Source organism: Liolophura sinensis, chromosome 1 (genome assembly GCF_032854445.1).
Source record: "Liolophura sinensis isolate JHLJ2023 chromosome 1, CUHK_Ljap_v2, whole genome shotgun sequence".
In the NCBI taxonomy this organism is placed as follows: Eukaryota; Metazoa; Mollusca; class Polyplacophora; order Chitonida; family Chitonidae; genus Liolophura; species Liolophura sinensis.
In genome coordinates this window covers 63,847,329-63,867,701 of record NC_088295.1, presented here as the reverse complement: position 1 = coordinate 63,867,701, position 20,373 = coordinate 63,847,329, and the positions used below count along the sequence as shown (strand labels likewise).

The 20,373-nt window shown below is 38.2% G+C and overlaps 1 long non-coding RNA gene across 2 annotated transcripts; it reads right to left on the bottom strand.

Annotated features, from left to right (window-relative positions):
* Positions 1-703: 703 nt before the first annotated feature.
* On the bottom strand, positions 704-20,138 carry LOC135477417 (uncharacterized). 2 transcript variants are annotated; one of them, XR_010445195.1, is made up of 7 exons: positions 20,058-20,138; positions 17,349-17,467; positions 14,404-14,522; positions 9,866-10,034; positions 5,756-5,827; positions 5,098-5,179; positions 704-1,592 (listed from the first exon to the last, which is right to left on the bottom strand). It is a non-coding gene; the product is annotated as an uncharacterized LOC135477417 (long non-coding RNA). The 2 variants fall into 2 exon arrangements; XR_010445196.1 differs by having other exon boundaries at positions 704-1,520.
* Between the last annotated feature and the right edge of the window lie 235 nt (positions 20,139-20,373).

Below are 20,373 nucleotides of genomic sequence, written 5' to 3'. Positions count from 1 at the left end.
TTTCAGTATATATTCGGCTGTAGTATAGACCACATATAACACCAAACAAGATACAGTAGTTACTGGGAAGATTTGATTGATTGATTTGATTGGTGTTTTACGCCGTTCTCAAGAATATTTCACTTATACGACGGCGGCCAGCATCATGGTGGGTGGAAACCCACGACCATCCGCAGAGTGCTGGCAGACTTTCCCACTTACGGCCGGAGAGGAAGCCAGCATGAGCTGGACTTGAACTCACAGCGACCGCATTGGTGAGAGGCTCCTGGGTCATTACGCTGAGCTAGCGCGCTAACCGACTGAGCCACAGAGGCCCCCTACTGGGAAGAAGTGTCTGAATGAACACAAGGCTTACAATAAACATTATATAATGTTTTATGCAGTTTATATTTATTTATTTATTTGGTGGTGGAAAAACGGGCAGAGCCTGTGGAAACCTATTGGCCTTTGGGGGTTGCTGGCAGACCTTTCCACGTACGGCCTGACAGGATGCAAGCATTAGCTGGACTTGAACTCACACCGACCTCATTAGTGTGAGGCTCCTGGGTCATTGTGCCGCTAACCACCTCGGCCAAGGAGGCCTTATCAGTTTACCTCATCTGTTCTGACACCATTGTGAAAGGGATGAAAGGACACTGTTATCGATTGAGCATGCACACTCATGAACAAATAAATTAATTTGATCACAACACAAATAAGCTTTCAACCATTTATTTATACTTATTTAACCCAAAAATATTACAAATGAACATGGACAAAGAAATATTATTTGAACATTTGAACACCGATAAGGCAGTTAAAGTACTTTTGAAATTTACGGTGTATGACCTAAAATTTGGACCATCACAAAAGTTGTACATTGTGTTGTTTCCGAGAGTTATATTAATGTTAGAAGGGTGCTTGGCGGTTTGTTTGGAAGGTAGGACGATATCCTAAAGGAATAAGTAAGTTATCACACCAAAAATAATATCTGACAACGTTTATTTGCCTCTAAAAATGAGCTTTTGGGTAAAATTTTAAGTCGTTCACCTATGTGTAATATGAATTACACAAATTAAATATTATCACTTTCTCCCTGCACTTTAACAAGTGTGCAAGAGCTTTGCAATTTCTGCATTATGGTACTCATACTATCAGCGAGACTGATATGTAATGAGCTGATTATTACAAAAATATTGTTCTACAATTTATTAATGTTTTGGAAAGATACTTGCACTCTTCCTTCTCAATGAAGGAACCAACAAACATGATCGTAATAATGCAAAATATGCTGACTTTGCACCATGCTAACAATGTGTACTTTCCTGAATATTTAAAATAAATTTATATTGAAACAAAGAAGCCACAGGGATACTCTTCTCCATATTTAGACGTTCCAGAGCATGGTCATTCGAGCATCACTGCACAGTGCATTTATGTCTGTGAAAGGTGTAGGACGCATTTCTGTATGAGGTCTTGGAATGTTGGCCTGCATTTTGCTTGAAGTTCCATGTTGTATGGAGCCCAAATGAATCTTCCTGCTGTTAACATGAAGACAATGACGACAGTGTAAACTGTTCCACCACTTCAGAAAAAATGTAGTTGTCAATCTGCTGATAAATATAACAGATGTTAAGGAGAAAACATATATTTGGCAGAGCTGCATGTAGAAAAGATTTTTAATGAAGCAAATCAAATACTTCAGAAGGAAAATACTTCAGAAGGAAAATAATACATGCACTGAATGCAAATCCTTGTTTACACAAACCGGAATGTCAATTTGAACACATGGCGTTAAAAATTGTCCAAAGCATGTCTATTGACAGCAGGTAATGCCCCTCAGAGAAGGTTGTGGTTTCCCTCGGCACTGTTTCCTCCCATCATAATACTGACTGCCATCATATAAGTAAAATATTCTTGAGCACAACGTAAAACACTAATGAATAAATAAAGAGGAACGATAGGAAAATGAAGAATAAAACTGTGAAATGAAATAAAAGTGTAAAAAAAAAAGTATGGTTAAGAAGTAATATTATTAATTACAGAGTTAATCATGAAGCATCAATATCCCACATATGAAGCACGGGTAAGAGGGTTACAAACACCCTACATCTCCATATGCTGTCTCTGAGTAATCAGACATGTAACCGTGCATGCTTTCCTTCTTATTTACTGCCAACTCAGAGAACAACATCAGCTAAGACGAGCTAAAAAAAGATGATGTAGTTAACAGACACATGACATGAGCTGCAGGATACAGTTATTTTCTGAGATGAAATGTCAGGATTTCCTGCAATTTTTTTTATTTCATGTTAGATATTTTTTGCAAACCATTTTCATCGCTTTGTTTTCACTTCCAGCAAAATCTTGAAAGTTGCTGTAAAAATATTGCCTTATTTACATTGAGTGCACTGAATTACATCTGAAATGATGTAATTTGCCTCATTTTTGAGTTCTAGAAAAAATGCCACACTTAAAACTGGTCATATGACCTATTAAATATGGCCACAGAACCCTAATTTGCATAATTTATTTATTTGATTGATGTTTCATGCTGTACCTAAGAATACTGAACTTATACTATGTATGCAAACACTATGGTAGGAAGAATGCAGGCAGAGCTCGGGGGAACCATCACCATCCATATGGTGGTGACAGACCTTCCCCCTTATGACCAGCAGATCTACTTTGACCATATGGCTACCCCTAGAATGCTACAGCCAATATGCATGTTTTTCTATATTGGGAGCCTTGTAGTTTGTTTACCACTGAAAATTAAAACTTATTGTTTTTAGGGACCTAGGCTACAGGCTTTCGTTTCCAGCATACCAGAGTTTTTTTTAATACATTATCAAGATGTGGCAGGTGGTACAAAAGAAAAATTCTCAGATGAAGATATAGTAAACTTCAGGAACTGACGTATCTATATGTGAGTGTATCTTTGTTCCTATTTTACACAGCACAACAACCAACCCATCAAATTAATCTTGAGAACACAGAGTATAGAGATTATATCAAGATTATACACTAATTAAATCCTTTTTAATTATGTGGTATTAGCAAGACAATCACACGGGCAAGAACATGCAGAACTTTGTAAATGTAAAACTTAATGATGCAGACTAGGACACAAAATGTTATAATTAGGGCTATTAAAAAAATGTACTCTGGGCCCAATTTTTACTAATTCTTTTTCAACACCGAACCTCACTGCTAAGGGATAGTCAAAATATAACAACCGCTAAACAAAATGATATTGCGGTTTGATATTTTTTCCGCTACTTTGTTAGATAATAAAAAGCTTTATAAATGTTGTTGTCCAAAACCACTACACAGATCAAGATGAAATTTGGTATGCTCTTACAGCACTCACAGAGCATTAGAGCTTGCAAAGGGCAATGAATACTGTTGAAGTTTGCTATTGGTCATGTGCGCTATAAGTTCAAGTCCAGCTCATTCTGGCGTTCTATCTATGCGTACGTGGTAAGGTCTACAGCAACTTGTGGGTTTCCTCTGGGGTCTGCCCAGTTTCCTCACACCATAATGCTGGCTGCTGTCATATAACTGAAATATTCATGAGTTCGGTGTAAAAAACACCAATCAAATAAACAAACTAAATAAATTAGTCATGTGACATAAAAAATGACCTGAACTATTAAGTTACGAGTACACTATTAGATGAAGTTTTGCCTGCTGAACTTGAACATGGTTTCATTTTTTTTGTGCGTTGCCCAGAAAATAGCAGATAACACTCAAAAATGGCTGTTTTTCTTATTCTTCAAAGTCACACGAGAAACCTATGGTGAGGTTAAAAATTGGTATGCATGTACATAAATTGCCACACTTTATTTTAGTGTGTTGTAACTATTTTGCCACATCGGACAGTTTTGCCTTTTGTGTAGCCTTTGAGCCACAGAAGTCTACACTGTTTGATGTAGTTTTTGCAATTTTAAAAAAACTCAAAGTGACATCCTAAAAGCTGGAGGTGGGTATCTCTCCTTAACAAATGAAGCTAGAGACATAGTATTAAGGCCTAGCATAATGCCAATGCAAAGACACAAATTTTACCTTTGCAAACCAAAAGCAGGACATGAAAAAAGAAAAAAAAATGCACTTTCTGCAAAATAGTTCAATGTGTTGTAGTTCTGGGCAGTGATTGTAAATATGCAAATATATAGCCTGAAGTGACATCCTTGAAACCAGAAGTGGGTATATCTTCTTATACTCCTATATTTAGCACATGTAACATCCCATCAATTTATGTTATTTGGAAAAAAAAATGCAATGTATGCATGAGCAAATTGGGTAAGGTGATTTGGTGGGCATGTTGAAACTTACATGGTGTTCAAAGGCCAAAAATCCTACTGACGGATTTTTCATTTGTATGCAAATAACGAAGCTGTCTATGTCCTAAACTCTGGTAAATGAGAAATCGTTTTTATGTTTTCTGCAACCAGTTATTAGATAATATTACATAAAACTATGCTATTTGATGAATTTTGAGATTCTGACTGCAAGTCACCAGAAGTTGACTTCTGGAAAAAAATGCAACGAAAATAACTGAAAATGGATCCTTTGAAACTAAGCAAATGAAGAGTTGATACAATGGTAGTTAACAAAGATTGGAGCAAAAAAAACTATAATAAACCTGTTTATAAACAATTGTAAGTATGCTAGATTAAAAAAAGCAAAAGAAGAATACAAGAAATAAGAAAAAAAAGTGGAATTTGTCCCCTCATTACATAAAGATTTCATTAAAATTGCTCATTAAAGTAACTGGTGTGCATGAAATGTAGACTTGACAATATTCCTGTCATTGGATGCTATGTTTTGACTCACACTATGTTTATCACTAAAGGGGCAAGTATCTGAGTATAAGTGGCCTTAAACCTAAAGGTTAACTGGACAGTTACACAAAGTTCTTGTGTAGGTATTTATAATGTAGATAATATGCTGAATTTACACATTCCCCTGCTTGGATGTTGTGTACACCACCTTTGGTGACTACCAGAGTGCTGAAGTATTTTTTTAGAAACAGGGGAAACTCACGACCATCAACAAGTTGCTGCACGACCTTTCCACCAACAGGTTGCCAGCATGAACTGGACTTGCACTCACAGCAACGACATTGGTGAGAGGTTCCTGGGTTCATAGCGCTGTGCTGGCGTGCTAACCCCCTCGGGTATGAAGGCCCAGGCCACTGAAGTAAAACATATATAACAAATATATATAACAAATATACTCTTTGTTGAGTATATATGGATGGGTGAGGTACATGTACGATAAATGCACCTTTTAGGGGCATATTATATGAATGGAATTAATAAAAGAAACCTGCTAGGACAGTGGCCAAATATGATGAAATTCATGAATATTTGTAATTCAACCAGACAGCTACTACAAACAAGGAAATGAAAATGAAAAAAATTACTTAAAATGAACATGCTTTGTTAGTATTTGTGTGTTGTGTACCTTTCATTACGTCACTTTATATTTTAGGTTGCGTATTTATTTCTTTACTAACTTAACTGTTGTTTAATGACATACCGATATGATGGCAGTAACTTTTATGGGTGGAGAAAACTGGAAAAAACAAATGTGTTGTCAAATGCTTACTGTTACCAATGTGCCACAAGTGAGAGAAGGAAAAAACCTTTTGACTACATTAAAGGTTTTAAAAAGCAACTAGGCATGACTTTAAAGAATATTTATAACATAACCATTATTTATCTACATAGCTGGAGTTTTACACTGTACTCCAGAATATTTGACTTACACGATGGCAGCCAGTGCTAAACCGGGCAAAGCTTGGGAAAAATTCACGACCATCTGCCGCTTTCTGGCACACCTTCAAAGATACGAATATAACATTAAAAATAAAGTTAACAGAATGCATCAAGTTGAAAAGTAAAGCACCCTGCAAGGTCATAATTATGGCAAATTGATATTAGTATGACACACTAGAAATCCAGTAACTATTCATGGAGTAAGCAGGATATTAAACTTGATGTGAGGTTACACAAAATGAACACATGCATATAAAATTTTATGAGAATGAGACCTGTGTGACTGACAGGTGGACAGAGGAATGATTGAGCAGACAGAATGACAAATCAAAATTAATGTATGAGTGAATGAATGAATGAGCAGTTCATAAAACTGTATTATGTTCAGAGAGATATGTTAAAATCCTGTCCTCTAAACCAAAATAAACTGAATTTAACAATCCGTGCATCATGGGTGGCAATCTCAACCCTGTGAATGGCTGAGTTATGGTAGTAAAAGACCTGTGAGTTCAACCACCAACTCGCTGAAGTGGTATTTGATATACATTGCTACCCAAGACTGGCTACCTGTGTACTGTGGGTGGCCACTGCAATCATATTTTTGGCTGAGTAAATACTCAGCTGACAACAGATGCCAATGCTTGGGGTATGACATAGGCCAATTAGCACCTTTAGTTTAGGAAAGATACAAAACATTTATGGCAAAGCATCCAGGATGTTGAGAGACATAACGTCTTTCAACCTCTATGCAAATGACGTGAAAATGATGCAGATGTAATGAAATGTTGATAAATATTGGCGCAGTGCTTTAGAAGAGTAACATGGAACATGACAGGAAGATGGACAGGCAGATATATTGATTACAGTATGCAACAAGGCGTTTAACCTGAGACCACACAATGACAACAGAACAGTCCCCTACAGTAACCACATACATACTGCTACCACGTGCTGGTGGTGTAAGCTAGGGCCTGTTTTGAGGACAGGTGTTAGGAACATTAATGTAGAGATCAAAGCATTGTTTGGATATTAGCAGCTACCCAAGACTTTAATTAAAAAATAAAATAAAATATGCAAAACATGATCACATGTGGGCATACAGTGGACATATGTATGTTCCAGTACTTATTGTCTGCACAAAGGACTAAAGGATGCCTTGTTGCTACATGTATCTATGCTAATAGTTATTAACAATTGTGCTGATTAATCAGGGTTTATTTATTTATTTGAACAGTGATTATGCCATACTCAAAAATACCTGACTTACACATAATGTACAAGTGAAGTGATACCTTCAAATACAGTTCTCTAACCCAAATTAAAAAATGACACCGATGTTAAATCTCTAAATATTGCTGCTAAAGCAGCGATGCCGCGTTTCAAGCCGGTATTGCCGGCCTATGCGGTCTCGCTTTTGGTTACCTTAATAGTGTCAATGCATGGCTATAGAACCACCTTAATTAGATAGCCTACATTCTTCATAGCCATTAGTGCACTGTAAGTACACTGTATAGAATGCTTATATAGATGCGCAAAACGAAGTTAACTGACTTTTGGGCAATATTTCAAGGTGTGCATGTCCTCTTTTTTTTGAACACAGCTCAACAATTTTCAGCTTATATAGATGCGCAAAACGAAGTTAACTGACTTTTGGGCAATATTTCAAGGTGTGCATGTCCTCTTTTTTTTGAACACAGCTCAACAATTTTCAGCATACATACAGTACATAAATAGCCCTTTTCACAGCCATTTTCACCTTTACAGCTGTAATGATTTTCTCTTACGTGACCTCCAAATATGGGGGCAATTGCACTTTTTCGGACTTTTGTCGCGATTTGCAACAAAACTATGAAGCACAGAAGTGAATAAAAGACCAGCTTCGTGATCAAACTACGCCAGGTAGAATAGTGGAAATATATAAAAGTATACACATCAGGAAAAAAATAAGACTGGATTCGTGATCAGAATGTCAAACCATGTCAGATGACATACTTACCGTATTCACATTCTACATTCATCCTAGAACACTTACGGATTGTATATGCATTATACATGTATAACATGTACTTGTAAATGTGCCAAAATATAGTATATCGGTCTTTTGTCAAATTTTGAAGCTCTGTACAGCCTCTATTTATTAAGACAGCTCAAAGATTTTCAGCATACATAGAGTACATGTATAGGCCCTTTCACTCAGCAATTCTGAACTTTGTAGCCATATCAGTTTTCTGTCACCTACAAATAGGTCGCAATTTGCAACATAAGTACATCTTACTGGGAAAAAATAAGACCAGATTTGTTATCAGGACATCAAGCTACGTCAGATAGCATATTCAGAATACTGAAATTCAAAAAAATAAAAATTAAAAACCACGCGATATCACTTCTGTTGTACCATGTACAACCTATTTTGCATAAACATTGCATTTTTTCTTCCAAATAGTCTCCAGGAAACGCCTGTTATGTGTGCTAAATTTCAAGTCAATCTGACATAGGGTTGTGGAGAAAATGACTCTCAAACATTTTTATATCAAGCTTATATAGCCGCCACGTCGAACGGGTTGCTGACATCACTTTTGTAAAATTTGTCTACTTGCCTTGGGATGATGTTAGGCCTTCTCTAGCTTCATTGCTTAAGTAGATATACCAACTTCTGGTTTTTATGATGCCACTTTCGGTTTTGCATAAATCAGATACAAACACTTTAAAATATCACAAACTTCCGACTTAACATTTTCACTACAAATGTGTCCCAGTTTTGGTGAGAATAATAATAATGAAAAGAAATAATATTAACGGATACAAGAGGGATTCGAGCATGAATGACTTGAACCCCTAATTAGGTTGTTCAAAGACCTTTCCAAAAAAGAAAGTCATCAAATATTACATTGTCTTAAATATGACTAACCATAATATGCATAAAAATTGCAGAGCAGTGACTTCCTATGTTATTGATCGTGGTGGTTGTAAAAGATGTCATCGTGGACCGTGGTATTTGTATGCACATGGCATACTGCATTTGGCAATCCTGTGATTGGTCAATTGCATGTGACAGGCGCTACATTGAAATTGGGGTTTTTTTACTCACTTTTTCAGGTATCAAATAAATATTCAAAACCTTTCAAGACATTGCCCTTCTTAACAATGTAAGAAATGCCCATCCTAGGGAATATATAAAAAGAGCCAATATTATTAAGAGACATCAAGTAATCACAATAGAGGCTAATTTGTATAGTGTGACGAGTGCCACAGACAGCAAGGACTATTGATGTGTCATTTTGACATCTCCACAGATTCCTGTTTTTTTTTTTTTTTTTTGACTGAACCTTAATCTTGTGGTTGAACTGACTGACTTGGCTGAAACTTATGCTGCATTAGCACAAGAAAGCACCAATCAAACAAAGATGTCAAACACAAAAACTTGAGGTTTAACTGTTAAGTGGTGCATAACTAATAAGTTCTGAAGGTGTCATAGCCTGTCTGTGTTACATAACAGATAAGTGCTTTTGGTGCAAGGCTTATATAAAACCTGAAATAGAACATTTTATTGATTTATTTATTTGATTGGTGTTTTACGCTGTACTCAAGAATATTTCACTTACATGTATACGACGGCGGCCAACATTATGGTGGGAGGAAACCGGGCAGAGCCCGAGAGAAAACCACGACCATCCTCAGGTTGCTGGCAGACCTTCCCACATACGGCCGGAGAGGAAGCCAGCATGAGCTGGACTTGAACTCACAGCGACCGCATTGGTGAGAGACTCCTGGGTCATTACGCTGCCCTTGCACGCTAACCGACTGAGCCACGGAGGCCCCTAAAATAGGACATGCCTAGCAGACTGAAATTATTCAGTGAAGCTCAAATTAGATATGAGATTTTTGTACTTTTTGAAAAACATGACATTTTTCATGGCCAAAGGACAGAGAAAAAGACAGGTGTCAAGGTTTAGGAAAGGAAAAAAAACTATTCAATCAGTGGCAGCAAAGCAAGGCAAAGTGCCAAAAACATATGTACGACTCAGAGCAACAGCATATGTGTGAGATTGCATGGATTGGACAAAAAAAGCCAGAACTCAAAAGCTGAGCAGAACACTTACAGACTGCTGCACCTGGGAAAGACCGCCGAGCTGTGGAATACCGCATCTGCCTACCACTCGACCACGACTCCAAACTGTCCTAAAGGGCTGAACGGGGATCTGGACAGCGAGGTGCCTCGGGGTGTGTGCGTCTCAGAGAGGCTTGTCTGTGCTGAGTGCAGCTTCTCTTCTAAAAGCGGAAAGTTGTACCATAAAGTTACAATCATGCAAAGAAGATGAAAACGTCATCTGCATGTTGGAATGAGCTACACAAGCAATGGAAATGGGTCAGTTACTGAACACCCACAACACGCATGCCTTCTGTTGGCTCATTGCAGGGGGCAAGCAATGTAGTTTGAGACAGTCTAGTCAACCAGGCATCGATGGTAAAGATAATACAGGTCTTACAGGAGATCAGCGATACCGTTACCACAACCTGATCCAATTAACCTAGAAATGACCACGCCTACATGTCAAAGGTGACTGACAAAGGGGTTGAGGTGAAACACATAACCGATGCGGACAATTCATTATACGCAGTAGCCACGGACCAATGTGTTGTAGGCATTACGACAACTGAGCCAGTGCACCACCTGGATACAGAACACTTGGGAAAAAGCCATCGCAGCAAGGTGAAAGCTATGGCGTTCAGTGACGACATGTTCCCCACAAGGACAGCAGAGGGAAAGAAAAATGGGAAACTGGCTTAGTGGATGAACTTGCATCTAGGTGATACAGTGAGCACACAGAGGCCTAGGTGACTTGATGTAGAAACCTGACTTTTGTAACAGATGCCATCGTCCTCTGTTACCAGGGAGATCACAGTTTGTGCAAGCAGTATTTTGCTATGACTGATGAGGATGGCAATCTAATAAATGATCCAGCTAAAATTTGCCTTATGTACCTTTTTCTCAAATGTAGCCCAACATTTGATAGATATTAATAATATAAACAAGGATAATTTTGTTCAAAGACTTGAAAAACTCAGGGAACAAGTCAAGGAAAAAGTTCCTTGTGATACCTTTTAGTCCATACCAAATATCTTGTATGTTTCTGTTTTACAATACCTTTTAAGCCTTGATCAAAATAAGGCCAGTTGCTTAAGCAATGTCAATGATGCACCTCAGTTGCCCCTATTATTCCAAAAACTTTTACCATGAACAAATGTGTTATAACCAGTTCTTTTCCAGAGATATGGAAAATTACTTAAGCTATCTCACTTCACCAAGGGGGTCCAAAGTTGAAAACTGTCGTCCAATATCTGTCCTACTCATTATTTCAAAAATCATTGAAAGACATGTACATAACAGGTAATAGGAGTATCTTTCAAATTTTATACTGCTAAGTGAAAATAAATGTTGTTTTCACCCTCCTTACACTCTTGTGAAACTGTATTGGTGAAAATGGTTGGACACTGGCTTATGGCAACAGATAATGTTGAAGTTATTGGAACTTATACTTCAAGAAGGCATTTGATACTGTTAATCACGATATATTACTTAAAAAACTTGAAGTATACCAATTCACTCAGCTGCTCTTACATTCTTCCAGTGATACCTATCTAACACACAAAAAAAGGTTGTTGTTGGAGAAGAAATGTCTAATACTAAGGATATTAAGGCCAGTGTCTCGCAAGGCTGGCTCCATACTGGGACCTTCACTTTTCAATCCATATATAAATGATCAACCATTAATTCTAAAAGACAGTGGCAATTCTATTGACAACTCTGCTGATGACACAACTATGTACTGGTCCTCAGGCAATAAATCTGACACTGAGCGCAATCTTAACAGCGGTATGGATTATATTATGGACTGGCGCTACAAAAACCTCATGTTCATTAACCCCCAAAAATCTAAATACATGATACTGGGCTCCGGGCAACGGCTGCAGTTAATCAAAGATGTTCCTTTCTCTGTTATACTTGATGGAAGTAAATTCGAACAAGGTATTGGTATTTATATTGATGAACATCTTTCCTGGAACACACAAATCAAAATGTGTGTAAAAAGGTTTCTAAATCGTTAGGGATTCTACGGAAGAAAGCTCTTCTAAAACGTCACTGTATTGATATTTTCTATTAGTGTTATGTTCTTCCTCACTTTGATTTTTGCTGTTCACTACGGGGAAACTGTTCAGTTAAAAGTTGAGAGACGATAGTTAACTTACAGAAAAGAACTGCTGGTTTAATTCTACAAGAAACCAGACACACATCTGAAAAAACTTTGCTGGCAAGACTAAAATGGATGCATTTTAATAAAATTGTAAACTATGAAATTGTTTGCACCATTTAAAAAGCATTACATAATCAATGTCAAGACTACATTAAACAACATTTCCCTCCAAACAAACAACTGCACAATACTGTAATTAGATAAACACAACATAATATCTATTTGCCTAAAGGCAGGACAAATTACATGACAAAAAGTTTTACACGTATGGGCATCAAACTATGGAACTGCCTCCCAATCCACTTAAAAGAAGCCCCTTCCCTATCGAGTTTTTAATCACATTACTTAAAATTACACAACAACTGGAATATACATGTATGCCTTCAATGTACCAATCATCTAGATAATATCTCATCTCTCTCTTAACATTACTTGTTTACAATCTAATTGTAATATGTTGAAACCTAACATGTGCTTTTTTTTTTATTCATTTATTTTATTTTTTGTATTTTTTTTAAATACTTACATGTATTATTATTATTACTGTGGAAAACCTTTTCGTAAGGCTAGGTCCCTGTGACACTGTTGCACACATGTGCGTTGTTCAAAACAAACAGGGGATGGCAAAGGGGTCATCTCCCACTCATTTGGTTTGTTCTCTGTTTGTATGTATGAACGTAAGTCACTTTTCAAAATACACAATGCTTTCTCTTGTTTTATATATACTGATGTATTTTTTTTTATTTGACTCTACATGTTTCCTACATATTGTTTTCTCTGTGAAGGCCTTGGAAGGACCAGTTTCATTGTATACTGACCGAGCTACCCTTAACAAATAAAGATATTATTATTATTAAATTATTAATATATGTGGGCAGGAAGCAAGGGAAATAACTGCATTAAAAACAGTGTTTTGTGAGTGACAATTTTGAACTTGTTGCTAGCCCTGAGACTGAGTATACAATCAGGCAACATGTGGCCTTGGACAATCTGCTCTGAGTAAAACAAGCCACTTGCTCATCAGCAAATGAGTTCCCAAAAACAAACTTTTCTCTCAAACTTTTGAAGAGAGAACACACACTTGCCTTGAATGCTGCAAATGAATAGGCACATCTGTTAAAAAACAATGTGAACTGACATCAGTGCCCATAACAAAGAATTCAAAAGCTGCACATGGACTTTATAAAAGCCAATTTAGAGACAATAGAGCATGTCTTAAAAGAAAAAGTAAAATGTAGCAACTCACAGCCGAAAGTGTGCAGCAAACCAAAAAAAAAAAAAAAAAGTGTCAATGCCTGTTGTACAAAAGAGCGAGATGCTAAAAGTGCTTACAGATAATACATACCATGTCAAAAGCTGCTGCACACAAAAGAGGGAGAAGCCAAAAGTGCTTACAGGTAATACATATTATCATATCAGGTACATTAAATAAGCTGCAATTTCAGGTAAGAAATTCTGTCATGAGGGACACAAGACATATGATGACGAGGAGTATATAGTGTGCTCATAAAGTATGTGTTGTGGCAGGGTGAGTACATGCTGCCACTGAAGAATAATGCCACTAAACACCTCATGCAGTGACATTAGACTGACACTGGGTCCAACCACTTATGTTTGTTTTCTGTAACCTGTCAGTGCTGAGCGTCAAACAAGGCAGCAACAAGTACCAAGTGCAAAATGTTTGGTATGACCTGACCTGGGTTTGATGTATGGTGTCTTGACATCGACAAGGTCAATGTAGTTCCTAGGCCAGGGAAGTGGTCGGGAAATTTATGCTACAGACTGACACTGATATATATGAACAGTTACACACAAGCTCTCAATGACAGTAAAACGCACCGTTTTCTTCTGTGATGTTGCAGTGCGTGTGTATTTCATATATGTTTTATGAGCCCACGTACACTGATAACTGTGGCTTAATAAAGGAAAGAACAAATGAGTTCACCGTTCTGGACTGTCTTGAATCAGGTGTGAAGGAGATTTACGAGTTCCCCATTGATGCAGTTAAGAAAATTTTGAGCGAGTGTGTGAGCAGAAAATAGCATTAGCAAAAAACATTAACATGGATTATAATACCCCAAAGAAATGGGAAGATACTAGGTATGTCCCAGTTATTAATATGTAAGCTGAAAGCAAATACATTAAATGGAACAACTGTATGACAAATACTGATAGCCAAACATTTTTAAACCTAAATTGTTGAGATGGGTATTGATTACAATACATCAATTTAAGAATTACCACAATAGAGTGTACAATTTTAGGATGGGTATTGATTAAGATAAGATGTTCTTACAATGCAAACAACCTTACAAACTAAGTAACATGCAAAAATGAAGCACAAACAATATGGATGAATAGGTGAAAAACAGTTTAGTGACTACCCCCTGTATCAGTCAATGTTGAACCCTCCAAGGACATGTTTGCACAGCTCCGCCACTTGTGAATACTGAGAAGTTAGACACATCAGCTTAGAGAATTGGTTGGCTCCATGTGGGATAACCTGTAACAAGAGTTACTATTTTGTCAGGAAGAATTTGAAATTTTTTTACGTGAATACAAAACAAATGATGAAATGGTAGAAAAGAACATACACTGTTGCCCAAAATGATGGAATAAAATAAATTCAGGTTACACTTCTGGAAAATACTAGTATTTGGTCCTCTCTGCAATACATTTGGCTCTTCCTAACTATTATACGAAGGACCCTTTATGTAAGTGGAAGCCAAAAATTTAGTTACGTGGAAGGGCTTTCGGTTGAGAGCCATGTAAAGCGACACAATTTAAGTTTCGTACTTTCTCTAAGGCTTCACCCCTATATAAACACGCCTTCTGTTTAGGCCATCCCTTATTTCATGGACGCAAATTTTGGCATACAAGTACAGTGTCATGCCTACTCCTACGTCACTAGCGATTCGACAAAGGGTGGTTGCCCTAAGACGGGAAGGGTTTAAACAGGCCGATATTGCCACTTTTGCAGGGATATCACAAAGTACGGTCTCTAAGATTCTGAAACGCGTCAGAGAGGTACATCAGTTAACGCCAGGAAAGTCAACAGGGCATCCACGTTCGACCACAAGACAGGATAGGATACTGATACACCTGTGTCGAACAAACCGCAGAATGCCAGCCAGCCGTCTCCATCTCTTGTGGAGGCAACACGATGGGGTTCGTGTTTCACGCCAAACTGTGAATCGACGACTTATTGATTCAGGGCATCAAGCAAGACGGATGGTCACATGTCCACGTCTGACTGCTCCACATCATGTAGTACGACTCCTTTGGGCTAGAGGTACCAGGTGTTACAGGTCGGCCATTGGCGTCACGTCGTCTTCACGGACGAAAGCAGATACATCCTTCACGGACAAGATGGACGACAAAGGGTTCGGAGATTGCGTGACGAGAACCTCCATGATGACTGTGTCCGGGAGTCCCGTCAAGGTGGTGGCAGTTCAGTGATGGTGTGGGGTGGCAAAACAGAGCTTTTCGTGATGGAAGGAAACGTCAACGCCGCCGTGTATCTGAATATTTTACAGGAACACTGCTTGCCACATGCAAGACAACCCTACAGCAACAACTTTCGGCTTCAAGACGACAACGCCAGGCCACACAGGGCCGTCGTCAGACAATTTCTTTGGGATGAGGGTGTGGAGCAGCTCCCATGGCCAGCTTGTTCGCCTGACATGAACCCCATCGAGCATGCCTGGGATGTCCATGGCCATACGATCAAGGACCGGGACAATGCACCTCAAACCCTGCAAGAATTGGCACAGGCTCTGAGGGAAGAGTGGGACGCTATGCACGTTGACGACATCAACAACCTTGTTGATAGCATGCCGCGGCGTCTCCTTGCCCTCATTCGTGCCAGAGGTGGTCACACACGTTGCTAGAGACTTTTAATCTGTTGCTGAGACTTTATTTGTGCATTCCCATTTGTCAAGTTCATTGATTCATCTGTTTTCATTTGAATCTTATGGTCACATTAAATCTCAACAATTGAAGCAAAAATCTTCTGGTTTTGTATTCCTTTCACCATTTTGCATTCTATGGACGTTTGAACATTGCAAATGGTTCCACCTTTAACCTAAGATGGTAAATCTGTCTAGAATTTTCTTGGTAGCCCAAAATCTTGGGGAAAATCTGGTGCAAATTTGGAAACATCTGGGAACAAAATACAAAATATTTTATTCCATCATTTTGGGCAACAGTGTATGGGTGTAATAAATTGATTATAAGCTTAAGTAGTACGTAAAGTTAAACTTTGGGTTACAGCCAGGAAGGAAAACAGTGATAGAATACACAATATATAAATGCTTAACATTACTAGACACAGTTAAACTACTACGCTTAAATTATACAGTGGGCCTCCGTGGCTCAGTTGGGTTAGCGCGCTAGCGCAGCGTAATGACCAGAAGGGAATGACCCAGAAGGCTCTCACCAATGAGGTCGCTGTGAGTTCAAGTCCAGCTCATGCTGGCTTCCTCTCCGGCTGTAAGTGGGAAGGTCTTCCAGCAACCTGCAGATGGTCGTGGGCTTCCCCCGTTCTCTGCCTGGTTTCCTCCCTCCATAGTGCTGGCCGCCATTGTATAAGTGAAATACTCCTGAGTACGGCGTAAAACATCAATCAAATAAATAAATAAAATTGAATTATACATACAAAAAAAAAACTATAGTGTACAAACAAGCCTGAATTTTTGACAATGTGCATCGACGAGACTTCTGAGTTGACAGTCTGAACTTCACAGCACATTTGTTGAGAGTGCACAATGTATGGTCCTACTACATGCACACCAAAACCGAGGCCAATATCAATGTTACAGAAAGCTTGTACCACATATTGAATTTGATATAAATGAACTTGGGGTAAATTTTATTGTTTGTGACTGAAATTTACAGCAGATAACTGCTCATGGCAGCACATTACAAAGTGAGAAATGACAAGTGATTATTGCCAGGTGGTTGACACACCTCTGACCTTTATGCAACTGAATTTGAAAGCAATGTGTAGTGGTAATTTTGTAACATAACTTAATACTTATTTCAAGAATGTTGAGGTTGTTTCCAGTGAATTGACATATTTGACAGCACATTACAGGTACAAGTGTGAAATACACAGGAAGTTTTCGTTTGACCAGAACAAAATATAGATGTAATCTATAACAACAATACATCAATTTAAAAATTACTACAATAGAGTGTACGATTTTAGGATGGGTATTGATTAAGATAAGATGTTCTTACAAGGCAAACAACCTTACAAACTAAGTAACAAGCAAAAATGAAGCACAAACAATATGGATGAATAGGTGAAAAACAATAAAGTGACTACCCCCTGTATCAGTCAATGTTGAACCCTCCAAGGACATGTTTGCACAGCTCCGCCACTTGTGAATACTGAGAAGTTAGACACATCAGCTTAGAGAATTGGTTGCCTCCATGTGGGATAACCTGTAACAAGAGTTACTATTTTGCCAGCCAAGAATTTGAAATGATTTTTTCAGCTAAATTACACATGAATACAAAACAATTGATGAAACGGTAGAAAAGAACATATGTGTGTGATAAACTGATTATAAGCTTAAGTAGTACATAAAGTTAAACTTTGGGTTACAGCCAGGAAGGAAAACAGTGATAGAATACACAATATATAAATGCTTAACATTACTAGACACAGTTAAACTACTACACTTAAATTCTACAGTGGGCCTCCGTGGCTCAGTCGGTTAGCACGCTAGCGCAGCGTAATGACCCAGAAGGCTCTCACCAATGAGGTCGCTGTGAGTTTAAGTCCAGCTCATGCTGGTTTCCTCTCCGGTTGTAAGTGGGAAGGTCTTCCAGCAACCTGCAGATGGCCGTGGGTTTCCCTCAGTCTCTGCCCGGTTTCCTCACACTTTAATACTGGCCGTCATCGTATAAGTGAAATATTCCTGAGTATGGTGTAAATCACCAATCAAATCAAATAAATAAAATTGAATTATACATACAAAAAAATAAAGTGTACAAACAAGCCTGAATTTTTGACAATGTGCATCGACGTGACTTCTGAGCTGACAGTCTGAACTTCACAGCACATTTGTTGAGAGTGCACATTGTATGGTCCTACTACATGCACACCAAAACCGAGGTCAATATTAATATTACAGAAAGCTTGTACCACAGATTGAATTTGATATAAAGGAGCTTATAATACAAAACATAGATGTAATGTTTGATAACAATACATCAATTTAAGAATTACCATAATAGGGTGTACAATTTGTTTACATGTACATATACACTGCTGTGGAACCTAGTTGTCAATAAAACGTTCGTTTATACAGCCACTCAGAACAAGGCCTGGTGACCTACAGCCCTGACTAATGAACCTTACCTATAAGATTACCGTGCCAATACACATGTACTAAACATGTGTTGATTATATTATTTATATGTGTTTTAGTTTGTAAACACGTATTGAAAGCAAAACTGAAACTGAAGTAAACACATAGTTGTGTAGGGCAGTGATTGCAGGGATACACTCTGTGCATTGTACATGAATTATATTGGTAATGGTAATGACCCGGTAATGAAAAGGGATGTCCTGGACTCTCAGACACAATGTACAATACTAGTACTAGTGGACTAGTACTACAGGAGAGCATAGAGATATGTCACTTTGATTCTGTGCTCATAGCATATCGTTCCCATGATAAACTGCAGTGACAAGTTTCATGCAGTTTTACTCAAACCCTGCATGTTAAGTAGATGGGAGAGGAGTTTGGTGCCACTTTAAATGCATGGAAAAGTTTGTAGTACTACTTGTGTACTTGACAGACAGGGGTGGCACAGTGGCCTGTTGAGAATACCAAATATTTCCTAATGACAGATTTCTTCTTCAATGATGTCATGGCTGCTCTGAGCCAATGATAAGCACACTCTTTTGTAACATGACTAATGTATTGGAGGTGAAAACAAAGTGCTAATTTAACCTAAGTGAGAGAGCCAGCCAGGAAGATTTATCATGAAAATTGAAAAATATAGCTTTCAGGTAATAAAATTTTCATGGAAAAGTAATGAGAATGTGTGTAGCATTCAAATATGATGACTTTTGTGTGCTGTAGTATTTTGAACTTTAGGAATCTGCACATATACAACAATGACAGGCCTAAAGTGCATGCATAGCGAATAGCCCGTAGGCTATCAGCTGCCCATTGAATTACTATGGTACTGAACTATTAACAGCTTATTTCAGCTATACCATGACAATTCAAGTGTTGCGATAGTAATATACAGTACAAACCTTTATAATCAAGTATGAAAAAAATCAAATGCATCCAATATGTTTTAGTTAGTTCCATATTAAGTAAAAGCAGACCCCAGGCTCTCATAAAAGTGCATGACAAATGTGTGCTTGTATTGTAAACAGCTGAATAGACAAGGAACATAAGTGTCTGCAAACTTAAAGGCCGTGGAGATGTATTTGATAGGTAATTTTTGTCTCAAAGGCCGTGACATACTGCAATGGCAACTGTGTCAGGTTTTTATTTATTTATTTTTGTATTTGTTTGATTGGTGTTTTATGCCGTACCAAAGAATGTATCAGGTATTTCAATGGAAGGTGCTCTGACGTTGGTTTGGGCTATCCGTGGCCGAACCTAAAGACTGAGCAATATGGGATCTGATGCACGACACAAGTATATGTGGTTATGTATTACCTTTAGTGGTATCAGTTATTTAAGTATGAATTTTTACTCTTGGAATTACATGTACGTACAGCCACGAAGGCCCAATATATGCATCAAGCCCTGCCCTGTACAAAGCTGTGTGGGGACATTTAACTCAGCCACACAACGACTGGGGTTTACAATACTGTTTGTATCGTAATACTGCACACATTGATAAAATTGGGGCAGGAGCCGAGCCCCGGTGTGAATTTCAAAGTTTGAAATTCACATGTTTAAAGGCGAACCAAATGCGATCAAATGATTTTCTCATGCTATAAGGTACATGCATTAATAAAACTATATTATTACTAAACTACAAATGCTCGGCACCATACCAATACTGCACACAGGCACCTAATATTGCTGGAGGTATGTTGTAAATAATACACACGTCGTTGTTGTTTTGCCGCTTTCTATGGTGCAGTGAATTTGGGCTTTGTATTGTGGCATTTGATTGGTCGAATGGCGCCCTGCCAAGCTTTGTTTGTAAGACACAATCTGATTGAGTCCAACAATTTGCGGTCATTCCATACTGATGTGCTCAACACCCTCCTGTTCCAGAAAATTCCGTATCAGTTCGGTCCGGGGCGGCGTGGCGTTGTCGACGCTGTAGCAAAGGCTTCCTCTTAGGCCTCCTTACCAAATACCCAG